Consider the following 19352-nt stretch of genomic DNA (forward strand, 5'->3'; position numbering starts at 1 on the left):
ATTTTAATTAATATAATTTTTATAGGTATTTATATATATTTTTAAAACAATATAATTATTAATATTTTAAAAATTCCCTTTAACTCTATCATTCTTCCTTTACTTACCTTATAATAAGATATCATTCTCTCTTAGCTCTCTCTTCATATCCTTCTTTCATATTGTTCCTTTCTATCTATGAATCTCTATTTTCCTTCTTTTTCTAATTATTGGCAAAAACTCTTATTAAAATTTCAACTCACATGTTTTAGGAAGTGTTTTCCCCACGTTTTCTTCCTTTTCAATGCCGACCAAAATAAAGAACTCAAATACATGTCCTCAATTAACATTAACCTTTTACATAGATGGAAAAGGTGGGACCTACACCCATCATTGATGAAATTGTGAAAGACCAGATGCTTATGACCATGCTTTCCTCTTTACAAATTTTTATTAGAACTATACCTTTAGGGTCCATTTGGTTGCTAGAATTTGCTAGTTTGCATTTGTTATTATAGATTTTGTCAGATTTTGGATTTGATATTATAGATTTGTTATTCTAGACACATTTGATTCACTTGGAGTTTGATTGGGGAAGATTTTTCTCCATTTGGTTCTACACAACTAAAATTAGAATTAGAATTTCGACCTGCAAAGAACTACACTATTGATTCTAGATTCAACACTGCATTTACAACATCCACACAAAAATTTCAATAAAATGATTGTTCAAGTAGCACAAAATTACATTTGGGTGCTCAAATGGATGAGCCACACAATGTCATATTGATGTTTCTAAATGGAACAAAGGTTACACTGTCCACCATGGAAAGACAAAATAGTGTTGATGCTATGCCAATGTGTACGAAGTGATGTTGTACAATTTAGAGTACAAACTCATGCAAGGAAGATTGAACTTGGTATACAAATGGATTATATGTGTCATGGATGGGTATGTAGACCTACTCACTGCTTCTAGGTACCATGTGGAATGTTTCTACTACCAATATTGTCAATCAAGTGTAGGCAAGATTGGCTATGATAGAGATCTTTATAGGAAGTTGATGGCATGATTGAGCTTAATTGCATATGCTCAGGCTCAGGCTTAATTTAGAGGAGGAATGTCATGTGACCATAGGTTGGTATAGGTTACTAAACATGTGGATCTAAAATGTCAAGCAAAAAAACATCATTGGGTGTAATGAAGGAGGTGTAGGTGTTAGCGAGCTCGCTGCATAGACCTCTAATTGCATGGATGTAGGGGCCGAGGACGTGGGGACCGAGTTGGGTGAGTCAAAATGTTCCTATGGATTGATCGTACATGGGGTGTTGAGGAAGCGTACTACACTAAAAATATACCGAATCACATGATTAAGTAGATTTAAAAAGTAGATCAAATATTTAAAAGTAAAATGAGAATTGGAATGGTCAATTCCAATTCCATCTCTTGAGGTGGAATATCATATTCTCATTTTAGGTCTAAAATGTGAATGTGAATTCTAATTGTCAATTCCAATTTGGTGCACCCAAACTGAGAATTTGAAATTTTAGAAAATTTGTTGATTTCAATTCTAGTTCAATTCTTACAAACAAATGAACCCATTAGACTATGTGGTGTTCTCCTAAAATGTTTTTTAGGCAACATACTCCATAACATACTCTATATTATATGATATAATCTTTACACATGTTCTTTTTCTTCTTATTAGTTCCTGCCAAGGATACTATTGCTTTCATTCAATTCGATTTTTCAATTCAATTAACCAATCAACTCATATAACTAAATGATTAAAAGAAACTTCAAATGTTTATATCCTTTTTTAATTTTTCATTATTTGATAAATCACATTTTTCATTCATTCTATTGGACCATACTATTTTTGGTAGGGAGAAAATTCAATTTTCTTCAACAAAATACAAATATTTTCTAACAACTCTATCATGCACTAATGAATGCCTTGATTACAACTTTATCTTTTCCACATTTGTGACAAGCTGATTAGATTTTTCAAAAGGTAATCATTTTTTTTTCACAATTTATTCTTCTTACAAAGTTAAAATATAGAGTTAAATGTTTTATATTTATTAGTTTTACATTGATGTATGTTATTTCTTTAAGATTACACTATGTTTTACTAGCTACTATTTTACAATCTTGCTCTAGTTTTTTTTCTATAGCATTTTACAAATTATAAAACTAATACTACCCCTCAAACTTACCAGATCTTTTGCTAGTTTGAATTAAGTAATCAACAATATATTTTTTAAAATTAAATATTTGAACTTTTAATTAATACAAATTTTATAGCTATTTATATATATTTTTAAAATAATATAATTATTAATATTTTTAAAATTCTCTTTAACTCTCTCTATCATTTTTCCTTTACTTGTCCTTATAATAACATATCATTTTCTCTTAGCTCTCTCTTCATATCCTTTTTTCATATTGTTCCTTTCTATCTATGAATCTCTATTTTCCTTCTTTTTCTAATTATTGACAAAAACTCTTATTTAAATTTCAACTCAAGCATGTTTTTAGGAAGTGTTTTCCCCACCTTTTCTTCCTTTATAATGCCAACCAAAATAAAGAACTCAAATACATGTCCTCAATTTACATTAACCTTTTACATAGATGGAAAAGGTGGGACCTAAACCCATCATTGATGAAATCATGGAAGGCCAGAGGAATCTGTCAAATTTCCACTTTACACGTTGTCCGCCAGATGCTTACGACCATGCTTTCCTCTTTAGCAATGGCTACCCAACCAGTTATTTTGACTGGCTGGGTGTGACGCCGTTTATCTCCTTCCATCTTCCTTCCACCTCTTCCATACCGTCAGCGATGCATGGACCCCATGACAGAGTACATTGACAAAACTTTATAACCACAAAACTTTACTATACTAAATTAAATATGTGCAATCATTGTAAATAAAAGAATATAATAGTTATGAAAAATAATTTATAAGTATAAAAAAATCTGTACAAGTCAAATTTTGATATTGCTATTAGTTGAAGGATTCAACAAGGTAGTTTTTCTACTCAAACATGTTTAAACTTATGCACCAATAGCAATTGTAATAAAGTTTAACTTTTTGGTAAAAATTAAATAGAGAATATTATTAAAAAATTAAATCACTTGTAACTTAATTGTAATAATGTATGTACTTTACTTGTCATTTTAGTTTACTTAAACTATCTACAAAATGTTCTATTTTTAAAATTTTAAGAGGAGATTCAAGCTTGAGAAAGCCAATAATACTATTGTCCATTTATAAAATAAGATTTAATTTTATAAAATTTAATAGAAATCTTCAACAATACATCTTTGAAGTTGCACAATGGAAATGAAGTAATATAAACCAAACAAGATTAAATATTACCATTCAATAAAATTGAGAACACCACTTTTATTCAAAGTTATTTGGTTATTATCTAGAGTATAATGACCAAATGTTACGGTTATTAAGAGGGACTTCAAAGTATATAATAAGGTTAAAAACAAATGATGGAAAAGTTTTTTCTAAGATTTTTTTGAGTTAGATTTTAGATTTTTTTTAGATGTAGTTTTCTACTCAACCGTGTTCAAACTTATGAGCCAATAGTAATGGTAATAAATTAAATATGTATAATAATTATAAATAAAAGAATATAATAGTTTTGATTTATAACTATTATTTTACTAATAAGTAAATTATTTAAGTTATTCATCTTATTTTTAGCATATTTAGGAGATTTTAAATATTGTATGTATCTTAACCTATATATCACTGGATTCTAATACATCAACTATGTACAATTTCGTCTTGGTTCAATAAAAAAGTAACCACAGTGAAAAAGAAAGTTTTCAAAAATATTTAAATAGTTTATCTTACTTTTAACTCTTGAATACATTAATGAGTAAATAGTTATGTGATGCATTTTAATAAATAAATTGAAAAATTATTTATGATAGTGAAGTTTTCATTTGAGATCATTAAAAGATAGATTTTTTTTGATTGAGTTTTTAAATTATTTTAATACTATAATCAAATATACTGAGTTATGATTTATTAAAACAAATCATCAATCATTTTCTTACCATTAGAGATGTTGTAAATTTGAAATAATATATAATACATAAGTAAATGAATAGAAACTAAATTATTGACAATTGAAGTATTAACATTTATTTAATAACATAAAATTTTGTAAATAATTTTAATCATTTAATTTCACTATTAAAAATAAATTAAATATATTTAATTTCATTTAATTGAAGAGAAGAGAATGGCGAGGGGAAAGGTGCATCTGAAAAAGATTCAGAACCCTGTTAATCGAAGGGTTACATTCTCCAAACGCAAGGGCGGACTGTTGAAGAAGGCTAACGAGCTTTCACTTCTATGCGACGCGGAAGTCGGCCTAATCATTTTCTCGCCCGCCGGGAAAATGTACGATTCCGCGAAGCCAAGGTAAGGAATCCCCTTTTCCCTCTGGTTTGTAATCTTAATCAAACGACAAATTACTTTTTGTTTTTCTACCGAGGTGCGAACATTTTGAAATTTAAAGATTCTTACACACAGATAGATCCAGAATAGATCAATTCATAGTACTTAGATTTCAACCTAAGATTTCCAAATGAGCATTTATAAGAATATCTATATCTATATTTTGGCCTCATCAACTGGGAAGATGTTTGAGTTTCCAAATTACATTTTATCTTTATTTCCGAAGTTAGAGAAATTTTGAGATTTCGAAAAGCTTCAGGATATGTTTTAGTAGCAAATGGGTGGTATGTTTGAGTTCTATCTAGTCTATAAAAAATACTATTATTGATAGTAGAACTAGGGACCCTCATACTAAACTTTTGATGGTTGAAAAGTAACTTGCTTTAGGACTGCCCATTTGTTTTTGGGGTGTTTTACCAGTGAATTATAGAACCCCTTTTTTATAGAATAGTCTTGTCACTATAAATGATTGTTAAATTGATTGGTGAAAGTCTCTTAATATTCTAAAATTGCTAAAATCAAAATTTAAAGTTGTATGTCAATGTTATTTTATAAGGGAATTAAAACTCTAATAGTTTCAATGAAAATGAGAAGGTTTAGGCACTCAGCTTTTGAGACTATCATAAGGAATTGAATATTGATACTATAGGTATTTCTCATATTTTATTCAATGATGGTATTGAAATCAATGTCATAATGTTGATAACTTATTCGCTCCAAAGCAATCACTCACGAACATGTTCTCTGAGACCAATCACGTGTTCTAGAGTATTGATGCAATGTGTAAAAATATTTTCAATATTGTAGAATTGATTGGAATGATTGTAAGTTTTTAGAAAAAGTTAGTGTATCTGTAGTATTTTCTCATATTTAATAAATGATTATATTATAAAATACCTTATGAGGATTGATGGATCACAAGGGTTGTATTTCTCCTACATCCCCTTTATTTAGATGAGATGTTTTGATCATGAAATTAAGTAAAAAAACAAAAATCATTATCTTGCGAATGACCTAGATAAATTTGATGCAAACTAAGAGTATTTCATGTGCTTCGACAAAAATATTCTTGGAATGGTTCCATTATTTTGCATATGATTTATAGATTCAACATTAATGTTAATTAATGAATATTGAATAAATCAAAACCATGAAGTAATAAATCATGAAAATGAATATAAAATCTGTTCATAATCATAAGTGAAATAGGTGGAAGTTAGTAAAACCTGAACTTAAAATTTAAAGTTTTAGGGACCTTGATTTTGTTTGGTGAAAGATAAAACCTGCATTTCATTGTATTGACTGGTTGGAGTCATGGATGTAAAGGTGCAAAATGAATGGTGTATGCCTAGTGTAATTATAGCATAGTTGGTTATTTATAATGGAAAATCTATAATAAAAAATGTAACAAGAATGGGATGTGGGGATGTTTGTATAAGTGATGATGAATGAAGAGATGAAATGCATACACCTTTACACTAGTGTAATTTGTTTGATAGATCATATTAAAACTAAGATACTATGTCAAAATTAGCCCAAAACCAAAATAGAATTAACATTGGTATAAAAATTTCATAATTCCACTTTTCTTGGAACTTTAAGTGGCAAGTTGATCCCAAAATAAATATTACTTTGATATACACAAGTCTCACAATAATTCATAAAAATATCAACATTTATGTAGATAAAAAAAAAATTGAGTTAATGTAATGTAATAGACCAAACATGATCTCTAAATAGTGCTTGTAAGCATGCATGCCCCTAATGGACTTGCAAAGAAAAAAGAATAGGCATATAATGAGTTAATTTTATCATACAAGTAAAAATAATATTTAGAACTTCTTGTCTATACATGATAAATGCCAAGTTTTAGGGACCTTGATTTTGCTTGGTGAAAGATGAAATTTACATGTCATTAGATTGGATCAAGTTAGAATCATGGATGCCAAGGTCCAAAATGAATCGACTACGATTAGTGCATTATAGCATAGTTGTTGATTTATAAAAGAAAATCTATTAAAAAATTGTGTAACAAGGAATGGAATGTGGGAATGTTTGTGTAAGTGGTGATGGATGAAGAGATTAAACACATGCACCTTTATACCAATGTAATTTATTTGATCAATTATAAAAAAATAAAAATACTATGTCAAAATTAGTCCAAAACCAAATTAGAATTATTATTGGGGCAGTTTAGCTTCCCTTTATGTGGTTGGCCCTATTAAGTAGAGAATAGTAAACTATTCACAAAATAAAGTGAAGCTCACTAATAAACTAGATCCAACTATTCTCATTCTTACACCATAGTCAATGGTCAAGTACTTGTAGGATCAACTATTCACTACAAGTCAATCACCTTCTCAAACTGTGATCACATCTAGATCAAACTCTCTTATCACTATTCATTGATTCTAAGACATGTTTGAAACAAACCTCAAATAGATTCTCCAACAATCATAAGGTCCTTAAAAGAATTATTCCACATAAAAACAACACCTTACTCCACCTTTATATTATACAAGCAACCTTTTTAGCTCCAATGAAGAGTTGTAGTTACCATCCCAGCAGTAGATTTTCTCTCTAACCAAGAGTTTCTGCAAGTTCAAAAGTTGCTTAGATGTGTGTGTTAATAGTTTTATGGTTTATTATTATTATTTCATTTTACTATTTTACTATCATAACATATTCGTAAACTAGGAAATGGTTATTATTGGTTAATGTAAATCACAATTACATATTTATTGTTAAAAAACTTAATTTAGAAACAATTTTTGATTATTGATTCACCCCCCATGTAGCACACACCTTTTCGAAAATTGGCTCAGTGCTCTAGAGGTAAAGTAAATAACAGCCTGAGAGCAGATCTTATGTAGAGGTACTGAAGGGAAAGATTATTGGAAGAAGCTCTAGATGCAACTAACTATCAGATATAGGAATTGAAGAAGAATTTGAAATCCTCATTTGCAAAGAGGATAGAACCGTTAGAACAACCGTAGATAAGCCCAGATAATATAGAACTATTTAAAAGTAGTGCAAATTCCAAAGAAGCTAATGTAGGAGTTGCAGATCTAATAGAATTGAATAATGCCTTGGAAGAAGAGATAATTCAAGCTAAAAAAGAGCTTGAAAGTCGAACCTTGAGAATGAGTGAAAAATAATGAGGGCAACAAAAGGTGCCAAAGAAATTCTTGAGATAGATAAGTAAAAAGTTGAAAGACCAAGGAAAGACAAGGATGTTATCATTCAAAGGTTGTAATAGGAGAATAATACCCTGAATGAAAAAGAAAGTGAAACAATTAATGGTAACATGTAGATACTCACCGAAATTGAAAGTTTGAGACAAGAGGTTGAAAGCTTGAGGAACAATTTGGAAATTGAAAAAGAAGTCAATGAGAGACTCAAGGGGTTTGAGCTTATCACACTAGAAGTTGATGAGCAACTAAAAAAACAAAGAAGATAGAGATACAACTGATCTAGGACATATTCATGTCAAAATTTTTTAAGTTATAGAATCATCAAAATTGGGAGAAGAGAACCTATTACAAAATCCAGAGGAACCTATTAGCATACAAGGTAAGAAACCTTTTAAGCATGCTTGTTACAATTGTAGAAATCCTAGTCATACATCAAATGCTTGTAGAAGTAGATATTTTATTGTTCCAAGAGGTGTACCATTCAATAGACACTACTACAATTATAACAAGTTTGTACTCCTAGGACCCACTATTCTCTACAAGTTAATCACCTTCTCAAACTGTGATAACACTAATTTTGGGACATGTTTGAAAAAAACCTCAAATAGACTCTCTAACAGTCAAAATACCCTTAAAAGTATCATTCCATGTCAAGGATCTACCCTACTCCACCTTTACATTAAAGAGGGAAACTTTTCATCTGCAGTGAAGAGTTTTAGATATCGTCCCAACTACAGCTTTTCATTCTAACCAAAGGTTTTTGCAAGACCAAAAGTCACTTAGTTATGTGTGGGTATTTTTTTACATTTTGTTGTTATTTTGTTTTACTATTTTACTATTATAACATATCAGTATACTAGGAAATCATTACTATTGGTTAATGTGAATCACAATTCCATATTCATTGTTAATAATCTTAATATAAATAATTTTTGAGTACTGATTCACCCCCCACCGTGTACCTTTCCAACAACAGGCTCATTTCTCTAGAGGGGAAGTTTAACAACTTGAGAGTAGATTTAGGAATATTGAGACGTATTGAAGAGAAAGATAATTGGAAGAAGCTTTGATTTCCACTAGCTATCAGATATAGGATCTAAGGAAGAATTTGAATCCATATTTTCAAAGAGGGAAGAATCGTTAGAATAGTTGCTGATAATCCTAGATAATATTGAAGAACTATTAGAAAGTAGCATACAAATTCTAAAGAATTTGATGTTGTAGTTACAGATCTAATAGAAATGAATACTGCTTTGGAACAAGAGCTAACTCAAGCAAAAAATAAACTTTTAACTCCTTGACAAGGAGCTCAAAAGGATAAGACAAATTGATACAAAGTTTGGAGAATAATTTTTTTAAACATATTTTATTTGTTAAGTTCACTTAATCATAGATGTAAAGTCTTAATGGGATCCCTAATGTTACCCTTAAATAAAATTACTTAATTTTCTTCCTAACATTCCATCCTTACTACTTAAGTTAATCCATATTGTTGAAATTGATGAAAGATCAACCCCACAGCTCCCAAGTGTAATTTTTTTATGTGGCTTGTAGCCTTGAATTGGTGTCTTACTCGGGATAATATTTTTAGGCATAGATTTTAGGGCCCTTCAAGGCATGTTTTGTGCTATAATAGTGCAAAAATGGGCTCTCATTTCTTTTTCCAATACTCCTTCACTATACATATTTGACACCTTTAGTGTAATGCTTGGAATTCAGCTTGCTAGCGTGTGACTTTTCATGAGTTCTTTCAATGGTGTAAGACTGTAAAAATGTATTTTCTTCAACTTGCTTGGACTCTTGGCCCTTCTTTTTATTATCCAACATATGTGGTTTGAGAGGAATCATCAGATATTTTAAGATTTTTTTTGGAGGCTCATCACCTATGGTGGAAAATTATATAGTCTGTTAGAGAAATTATCTTGGCTAGTTGTAATTTGTTTGAAGTTGTGGATTCTTGTGATGTTATTTATTATAATTGTCTTCATGTTCCTCTTTGGTAGAGGGTGCTCTTGAGTAATAGATGTGGACACCCTCTTACGAAAATTAATAGGGTGAGGAGATGGATTCCACCTTTGTAGGGTATTCCTAAAACCAATATAGATGCATTTTCTTGAGGAAACATAGGTCCTGCTAGCCTTGGTGGAGCTAATAGAGATAGTTTGGGGATTGGTCTATTTATGATTTTCATTTGTAAAGGTCTTCATATTAAAAATGTGATGGAGGCTACTATTATTTTGTATGTTGTGGAGCGTGCTTGTGTTTTTGGATAGAAAGTAGTCATTTGTGAGACAGGTTTACAAGTGGTGGTGCATATGTTGACTCGACAACATTTTGAGAATGTTTGTTCAAAGTTAGCTCTAGTTGTTAATCAAATTCTTAGTTTGTGTGCTTCCTTGGATTTTTTGACTTTCATTCACATTACTAGAGAGTGAAATGGTGAGGTGGGTTGTCTTGCTAAATGGGCTACTAATCACATGCAAAATTGGAATATTATGGATAAGAGTCATTTAACTTTGTGTTTGTTGCATCATTTTGGCCACTTGGTGGATCTTGATAGGGTTGTTTGATACCATTGATCTATATTTATTTTGATTTAAACAAAATATGTACTTCCTTTTAACCCCTCTTTTATTGTCAAGAAGTATGTACTTCCTTTATACAAAATATATTCTAGTAATAGTGATACTACTAAAGTAAATGTATTGTTTTTTTGATAAACACTAATAAGTTTAAATTATTTGACCACTAATTGTTGGCTAGTCCTCTTGAGTCTCATTGGGAAGCAACACAAAAGTGATTACATACCTACATGATACAATAGAAATTGGAATTGGATTTACAATTTCTTTCAATGTTGAGGTTATGGGTTGGTCATATTTTAATTACATAGGTGATCCAAATAATTTAAAATCGACAATGAGTTATGCTTTAATATGGAAGTGAGGCACGAAAAAAGACCTATTCCAATCAATTGTGACATCAAATTTCAATTAAGTTGGCAAAAGAATCATATTTGTCATGCAAGACAAAATCATATTGCAAGCGATTAGAAATTTGTAAGGGGAATAGACCCAATCACAAGCGTGCTCTGCTGCATTGTAACATGAGCAACAATATTGTTCATGTATTTACCAAGCCGTTAGGAGAAAATGAAGGTTTTTCCATATAGAGATATGCTAAGAGTCCATAAAATTTCAACAATTTATTAAGTGGAACTGTAAGAGTAGGTTAAACAAAACTACAATTCTATATTTGTGTGTTATTAAGTTTCGAATGGGTGTTATTAATGGCTTTTAAAACTTTCAAGTTATCAAAATAGAATCATATCTATCATGCAAGAAAAAAATACATGGCAAGAAATCTGTAATTTGTAAGGGAATATATTTTGTTACAAGAGATAGAGCTGCTGAATTGTAACACAACCAACAATATTGTTTATATATTTACTAAGTCATTGGGTGTGAAGAATGAAAGTTTTAGCATATTGAGATATGCTAGGAGTTTATTACAATTCAATAATTTATTAAGGGGACTGTAGGAGTAGATCATAACAAAATTACAATTCTATATTTTTGTGTTATTAAGCATTAAATGAGTGTTGGTAACAACTTTTAACAATGTCCAATTTGTAATCATTAAAATTTTGATTTTATTTTCAACTATAACAACTCACTGTCAGTATCGTAAGCATGATTCTAGAAAACTTCATAGCTATCAATTAAATTCAATAGAAGTGTAAGCTTTATTGATGAATGATGTTAGAATTTACTGATTTAATCAATCAAATTATTTGCCTAGATCTGTTAGTTTCTTTCTTGAGTAACTCATTTAAAATCCAGGTGCTTGTGAAATTTGAGCAGCTGAACCATGTTAGCAGGACAAAAGTTATTCATGTTCATAAATCTAATCCTGTGTTTTGTTAAGTTTGGAGGATCATTGCGAGTGTAATTGGTATGTGTTTTACAAATGACAAAAAACTCTTATTGAAATAAAGAGTAAGTGATGAGGATATATGTCCCTTCATGTGACATGTTTATTCATTAATTAGATAATTAATATGATAAAACTTAATCACACACACACACACACACACACACACACACACACATCCTAGATAATGACAATTCTAACATGTGTTGTAATCCTAATTGTATGATTTATCATGCTTAGATACATTTCCTTGCTTCTTGGTTTTCCGCTTAGATTTTGTCTTTGATCTTCATTCTTGAGCTCTATGGCCATACTTCTAACAATTGTAGAAATGATCTTCAAATCTATGTGCAATTGGTGTATTATTGACTTTGGATCTACACCCATGTGCTTGCCATCCTTGCTTCTTACAATTAAAACAATATCCATTGAATTTAGGCTTGGAATTTTGCATACCAATTTTGCTACAGAAAATGTTTGTTGTATGATCTAGTTTTCCACAATGATAACATGTAGGTTTGGTGATCTTTGGATTTGCATTGCTTTGTTCTCCACTCCTTGATGATTATCCTTCCTCGGTAGATGATAGGTGCTTGGCATAGCCTAGTCTAGATGTATCATGGGGTCTTCTTTGTGATCTCATCAGCTCCTCATAGTATCTCACAACTTCTTTGAGTTTTAGAGCTATCAGATTTCCACAATCCATCAGTGTTGTGCCTTTGATTTCTGGATATGATTGTGTGAAAAAATTTTTTACATCAACGTTTCAGATCACACTCCATGATCCATCATCAAGATGCATGCAAGAGAAGAGCTCTTCTCTTGCGTCTAGGATCCATCATTAGGATGCTCTTCTCTTGCATGCATCCTGATGATGGATCATGAAGTGTGATCCGAAACGTTGATGTAAAAAATTTGTTCACACAATCAAATCCAGAAACCAAAGGCACAATTCTTTGGGTTTGTTCAACCTTTCAATGAACTCCTTTTTAGATCTCAACTCATTCTTCTGACGATCATTCTCAAATTTTATATTTGCAATCTCTACATCTTTCCTATTTAGTTCTTGATTTGCGCTTAGGAATTGATTGAGCATATCAAATTGATTGTGTGTGAGTTTTTGTAGATCAAATGTCCTTTCTTCAAGTCTTGTTGCCATTTGTCTTTTGTCTTCATTAGCCATTTTTTTTTTCTTAGACTTCTTTTTCTGTTTAGTCACTTCATATTGTCCTATTGATTGGATTTTTTATTCTCTCTTTAATCATCTTATCTCTTCATTCAATGTATTATTCTTCTCCAAAAGATTTTCCATTGCTGCATCACTTTCACTGGAATTTTTGTCATCAAGTAGTCCTTGAGCGCCTTCTTGATATTGTGTATCATTTTGTTGAATTGCCAACTCCTTCCTTCTCTTTAAGGATTTTGTCAATTCTTCTCTTGCTACTTCAAGTTGCTGCAGTGCAAGTTGTATATCGAGTTTCTAATTTTCAATAATCTTTCCCAAATTATAAGTCTCTATCTCCAAGATCTTGAGTCTCAAGTGGTAAGACTTCTTATTGGATAATTTTGCTTTAATACCAATTATTGGAAGTCTATTGGGAAAGAAAAGATACTGAGAGGTGGGGAGGGGGTGGGCGAGGGGGCAGTGAATCAAGATCTATAAAAATTTTAACCCTCTTAAATGATTATCAAACTAATATCTTTCATCACTAACCCTTATCTCAACAATATCAAATATCATAAAACATGTACTACAATTATGTATAAGGTCTAATCTATTAATCACAACCATAAACATGAAATTAAATTGATTAGCACATAACACAAAGATTTGGTAACCCAAAAACCCTCCAAGGTGAAGTCAAAATTGTGATGGGGATGATAAATCTTCACTACTGCAGCAATAAAGTCCACTTGCTACAATTTTGATCAGTTTTGATGATCTACCCTGTGAGGGATCTATCCTATACTTATTTACTCTACCTTTATTAAAGGATTTGAAACTTACAACAAAGTAAGCACTCTAATTAAGATATTTACATAGGCCTGTTAGAACCACTCTATTAAGAAATTTACCCTAATTCAATTTGTTAGAATATATCAATACCCGATCCTTTGGTTAGCACTTTAATGCTTGATTTGAGATCTCCTATTTGCAAACTCTGATCCTCTCTCTGATCTGATAAAACTCTGTTATGCATTCACTACTTTGCTTAGTTGCTTTTTCTATTGTCTTTCCAAACTTCACTTCTCGCACATACACTCTCACCATACTAAAAATAGGGTTTGGATCCTTCTTTTACAACCAACTTGAGAAGGTTCTAAAATAAGATCAACAATCCAAATTTCTCCCTTTTTCCACTTAAACCTTCCATTTTTCTGATTGGTTATACACCTTGCACAGAGATTAATGATCCAAAATAAAATGTGTAATCATCTTGATAAATTACTCCTCATTAAAAAATGCATTTTGTTGGCAAAAAATGGTTTACTTCAGTGTTTGCACAATTCCAAACAAAAGTGCTAATACTAGCTTGCTCGACACATGAACACTCTGACACTTGGTCATGACTAATATTCATGCTCTCCCTCAGCTTCTGAGTACTCAACATTTACTGTGTAACTTGACATGAACTAACTCTATGTTGTTTGGCACAAACTACTTTCTATCTTACTCGACATGCATAGGCTTTTGTTGTACTCTACATATGTGGGAGTACTCGGTGACCATAAAATTTCTCGGCAATGACGATTGCTCGGCTCAAACTGAAATATGAACAAGTCTAAATACATTGTTCAGCCTTCATTAGATGGCTCTATCAGTGTGATGACTGACCAACTCTACCATACGAATGGCTAAGTGTTTAACACTAATAGACAACAAACCATAGGGATTAACAAAAAGATATGCTCAACATAATGCACACACTAACAAAGCTTTAGTAGTGTATTGTTGAAGAAAAATTTGTCTTGCTGGTAGATCACAACAACTTGAGATATTTTTTAGAGCAGAGAGGGTTGAATGAACAACAACATAAGTGGGTGAGAAAAATATAAGCATTTGACTTTGACATTGAGTATGTGAAGGGAAAAAATAATATAGTGGTTAATGCTTTGTCAAGAAGGCTTGCAATATGATCTTTGTCTTAGACTTTTGCAAATTGGAAGGAACACATATTTGTTGAATACTCCAAGAACACATTCGTTTGTCAGTTGATGGATGTTCAAGTGTAAGATAATTGGTAAAAGGTGGTATACAACATCATCTACTACTTGAGGATAGTATCTATTTGGTTCCTAGGTCCAAGATTAAGTAGATAATTTTTAAGGAGTTACATGACTCACAATTGGCTGGACATTCGAGAAACATGAAGACCTACAAGAAAATTCAAGAATGGTCAGCATGGAAGGGCCTAAAAAATTGTCATGTAGCATGTACGAGAATGTTCTACCTGCCCACAAAACAAATCTGAGAACACTTTTAGAAGGTTTCATCAACCATTAGTAATCCCTAACCAAAAGTGAGAAAGCATCATGGTTAACTATTTGACCAAGTATGCCCATTTCTTTGGCATCTTCATTGGGTACCATGCATCTCAAGTGGCTATGCTATTTTTTTGTGAGCTTTTCTGATTAAATGTTCTTCCATGGAACATAGTAAGTTAAAAAATAGTCATTTTCTTAGTACTATTTGGATGTAGTCACTTCTGTTGAAAGGGACAAAGTCATCACTAGGACCGAGTTACCATTCACAAATAGATGGACAAATGGAGACTGTGAACAAATGGTTGAAGGGATATTTGAGGAAATATGTTTTAGCACAACAAAAGGCATGGGTTCATTGGCTATGTTTGGGTGAGCATTTCTACAATACTACCTATCACATGTTGATGGTTATGATACCCTTCAAATCATTGTATGGTTATGAACCTTCATTAATCATGACTTTTTCATTGGGTGATGGTAGGGCATCAAGGGCTAAAGATCATCTACAAGAGAGTTTAGATATCCTAAGATCTGTCAAGGATAATTTACAAAGGGCACAAAACCAATAGAAGATGTATATTGACTAATACTGGGTTGAAATAAGTTTTGAGGTTGGTGATCTAGTATACCTTTGGCTTCAATCATATAGACAATCCTCTCTGAAGTCATGTAGTAAGGAGTAGTGGAGACTGTGCTTCTATAAACTATTCAATGTAGTTTATATTATAGGTGATGCTGCATACGAATTGGAGCTTCCTCAAATGAGGTGAATTTACAATTATTTTAGCACGTCATGTATGAAGATGGTCATTTTTGACCAAGTATGCATTAGAGTAAATAATTAATTTACTAATTAATTATTCTATTTACTTAAGCTTACTTAGGTAAATGCATTTCATTTATTATTTTTAGTCTAAGACTTTGTTATGAGTTGTTGACAATAGTTGAGTTTGTTCTCTCCTAAGTCATATTTATCCTCTCACCTTGTTCGAGGACTTTCCACCTCATGTGGATGTATGCTTAGTTGTCACACTTATCTCCTAGCATCTTCTAGGAGATTTCTTGAGGCCTTTATAAGCAGTCTCTCCCTCATTGTATAACATAACATCACATTCTTGCATATTGTAAATACATATTTTCTTGTGTTGCAATATCTTGTGTTCTCTCATATCCGTTTAGGGTTTTTCCCTAGCTCCACGCTCTTCTCTCCTTGGCTTCTCTTTGATAGGTTTTTGCATGTAGGTGATCTTGGGCATCTTCAGAGTGGGATTTTATCAACTCCAACATGGTATCATAGGCTCCCTATTGCTGCTTCATTGAAGAATTTTTGAAGCCGTGATTTGGAGTCACAAACCCTAGTTTGTTTGTGCATTTTTCTTCAAATTGGGGGAACAACAAATTTTTGGAGCACTTTTAACCCAAACAAGCACTGCCATTGGATCCAAAAGGTGCTTTTCAGCTAGGATCCATATAAAATTTGTCAATTTTGGAGACAAAGCTCCGAGAGGAAAAGTTTTTTTTACTTGTAGGGCTTTATGTATGGTCATACGGACGATTTTCATTCAATTTTTTTTTTTTTTTAAATTTCAGCTGTGCCACCGAGCGACCACCTGTGTGCCACTATGGGGCCACCATCGCACCGCTCATAGCGGCCGCAGCCACATCGCTCATAGCGCTTGTAGCTGGTAGCACCACCGCAATAGCACCATGGCCCGACCGCCGCTCGTGGGCCACCCCGACGCTACCCCTCCTGCACCTCCGCCTCATCCGCAACCTCCCAGTGCCTCTCCCTCCAAACCTTCACCAATTGTGCAGCTCAGCTTGTTGCTCCCACTCTACTCTAGCCCCAGAAATGTGTCTCTGCTATGGGTTGGTCCAACTCAGCTCGTCATTAGCCCCTGGCTAGTAGCATAGTCAGCAGCTCGGGATCACGTAAGCAATTTTTTCCACTTGGCACCCCGTGGGGGTGACATGTGGCATGTGTGCCATGTGGCACATTGCCACATGGCCACTGCTACATCACTTGCCACATCAACTTTGCCATGTGGCCTCTTTTTTGCTGTGACGGTTACCTGGTCATCAAATTTAAGATCGTGACATGCTACATCAGCATGATGTCATCCTACATCATCAACCTTGCTTGCACATCTCCTAGGTCATTTTGGACCTATCTTTATTTTTGGGCCATAACTTGAGCATATGAAGGTATTTTTCCAATCCAAAAGAAGCGTCGAAAAGCTGGTTCTGAGATGGAGACATTGGTGTAGGTATTTTTAGGTTTTGATGCATTTTTATTGCCCTTTTTTTAGTTGAAGTCAAAAGTTCTATTTTTGACTCCAACATGCATATCTTTTGCATCTCATGTCAAGTTTTTGAAAACTTTTTATTTTTGGGAAGCTAGTTTTGTCACCTTTTCAGAAATGTGGTCATTTTCATTAGATTTTGGCCCATGCTCTTTCTATCATTGTTTTGACATTTTTTCTATATGGTGGATATCTTGAGTGTTTTAGGCCCAAGAATCATTTTCTTGGCATGGTTTCTTTTGTTTTGGGTTGTACTATGTTTTGTTGCCGCTTGTTTTTAGTTTTGATCATTGTAGCTATCATTTTGAAGTACTTTTTTGTATTACAATGAGATAAAGTGCCACTGTTGCATTTCGGCATTATGAATTTTTTTTGAGTCAGTTGTACATGCACTATTTTTATAAAGCACCATGGGGGGGATAGTTGTTTGCTATTTTAGGCATTCTCCCTTTGTCAAGTGAGTTTGACCATGCCTTTATAGGTGTATGTACCTCTTCTTCTCTAGTCGTTCTTGGTTCATCTATAGGAGACTTTGGCCCACCTTCTTAGTTGCCTGTCATCCCACCTCATCTACATTAAGGGGGGGTTTATGTTTTTTTTTTAATACATCCTTGGTTCAATGGCTCATTAGTGTGAGTTATGTATTCAGTGGTTGATCCTATATACAAGGTGATTGTAGTTGCTGGCTACCTATGCATTTCGGTGAGATGGATCATGTACCATAGAGACACACTCAATTTGTGCCTTCTTCTTCCATGAAGGTTCTTCAGATCAGCAATTTTCTTTTTGATGACAGATTTGCAGCTTCTTCATGCTTCAGTGATGCTCTTTATGATCACTCCTTGTTCTTGTTTTAGGGGACATTCCCTAGTTGGAGGCTTCTTTAGTTCTTCACTAGGTTTTTACCTCTTTTTGGGGGAGGGTTTTTCCCACGTGGTTTTCTCTCTTTCCCCATTTTTAGAGGTTGCATTTTGTTGCATTGTACATGGATACGTAACATGGCCTTGTTGCCGGGACCCATTTTGCATTTCTTAGTTTTGTGAGCTTAAGGCATTTCCCTAAGTTGTACTTAAGGGGGGTGTTAGAGTAAATAATTAATTTACTAATTATTTATTCTATGTACTTAAGCTTACTTAGGTAAATGTATTTCATTTATTAGTTGTAGTCTAGGAGTTTTTTATAAGTTGTTGACAATACGAGAGTTTGTTCTCTCTTAAGTCATACTTATCCTCTCACCTTGTTCGAGGACTTTCCACCTCATGTGGATGTATGCTTAATTGTCACACTTATCTCCTAGCATATTCTAAGATATTCCTTGAGACCTTTATAAGCGGTCTCTACCTCATTCTATAACATAACATCACATTCTTGCATATTGTAAATACATATTTTCTTGTGTCAATATCTTGTGGTCTCTCATGTCCATTTAGGGTTTTTCCCTAGCTCTACGCTCTTCTCTTCTTGGCTTCTCTTTGATAGGTTTTTGCATGCAGGTGATTTTGGGCATCTTCGGAGTTGGATTTTATCAACTCCAACAGTATGTCCATTTCTTTGCCATCTCCATCAGGTACCATACATCTCAAGTGGCTATGTTATTTTTTTGTGAGGTTTTCTGATTAAATGGTCTTCCATGGAATATAGTAAGTGAAAAAAATAGTCATTTTCTTAGTACTATTTGTGTTGACATATCAGTCAAGTTTGTTATTAGTGACACACACTTACCATATAGCTACTAAGCTCATTGAAAAGTTTATAGTACTTGCCATGTAATTTAGTAGCCACTAAGCTCTACAATTGCTATTGAGTCTTTTGGACTAATTCCAGTGGTTACCGAGCAGATTCAATCAGTGTGAAGTCTAGTAGTGCAAACCATGCATTTCAGTAGACACTGAGTTTATCAGTGGTTACCAAGTATTGCAGTGTCTAGCAAGTTCACAGTTTATGTGATGTGAAGCCATTGTTAACTG

The 19352-nt window shown here is 32.7% G+C and overlaps 1 pseudogene; it reads left to right on the forward strand.

Annotated features, from left to right (window-relative positions):
* Positions 1–4242: 4242 nt before the first annotated feature.
* Positions 4243–19352, forward strand: part of LOC149564745 (MADS-box transcription factor 14-like) — a 222146-nt pseudogene continuing 207036 nt past the window's right edge.

The sequence above is a fragment of the Cupressus sempervirens genome, chromosome 3 (genome assembly GCF_028749045.1).
Source record: "Cupressus sempervirens isolate cs-2001-9-10 chromosome 3, ASM2874904v1, whole genome shotgun sequence".
Taxonomy (NCBI): domain Eukaryota; kingdom Viridiplantae; phylum Streptophyta; class Pinopsida; order Cupressales; family Cupressaceae; genus Cupressus; species Cupressus sempervirens.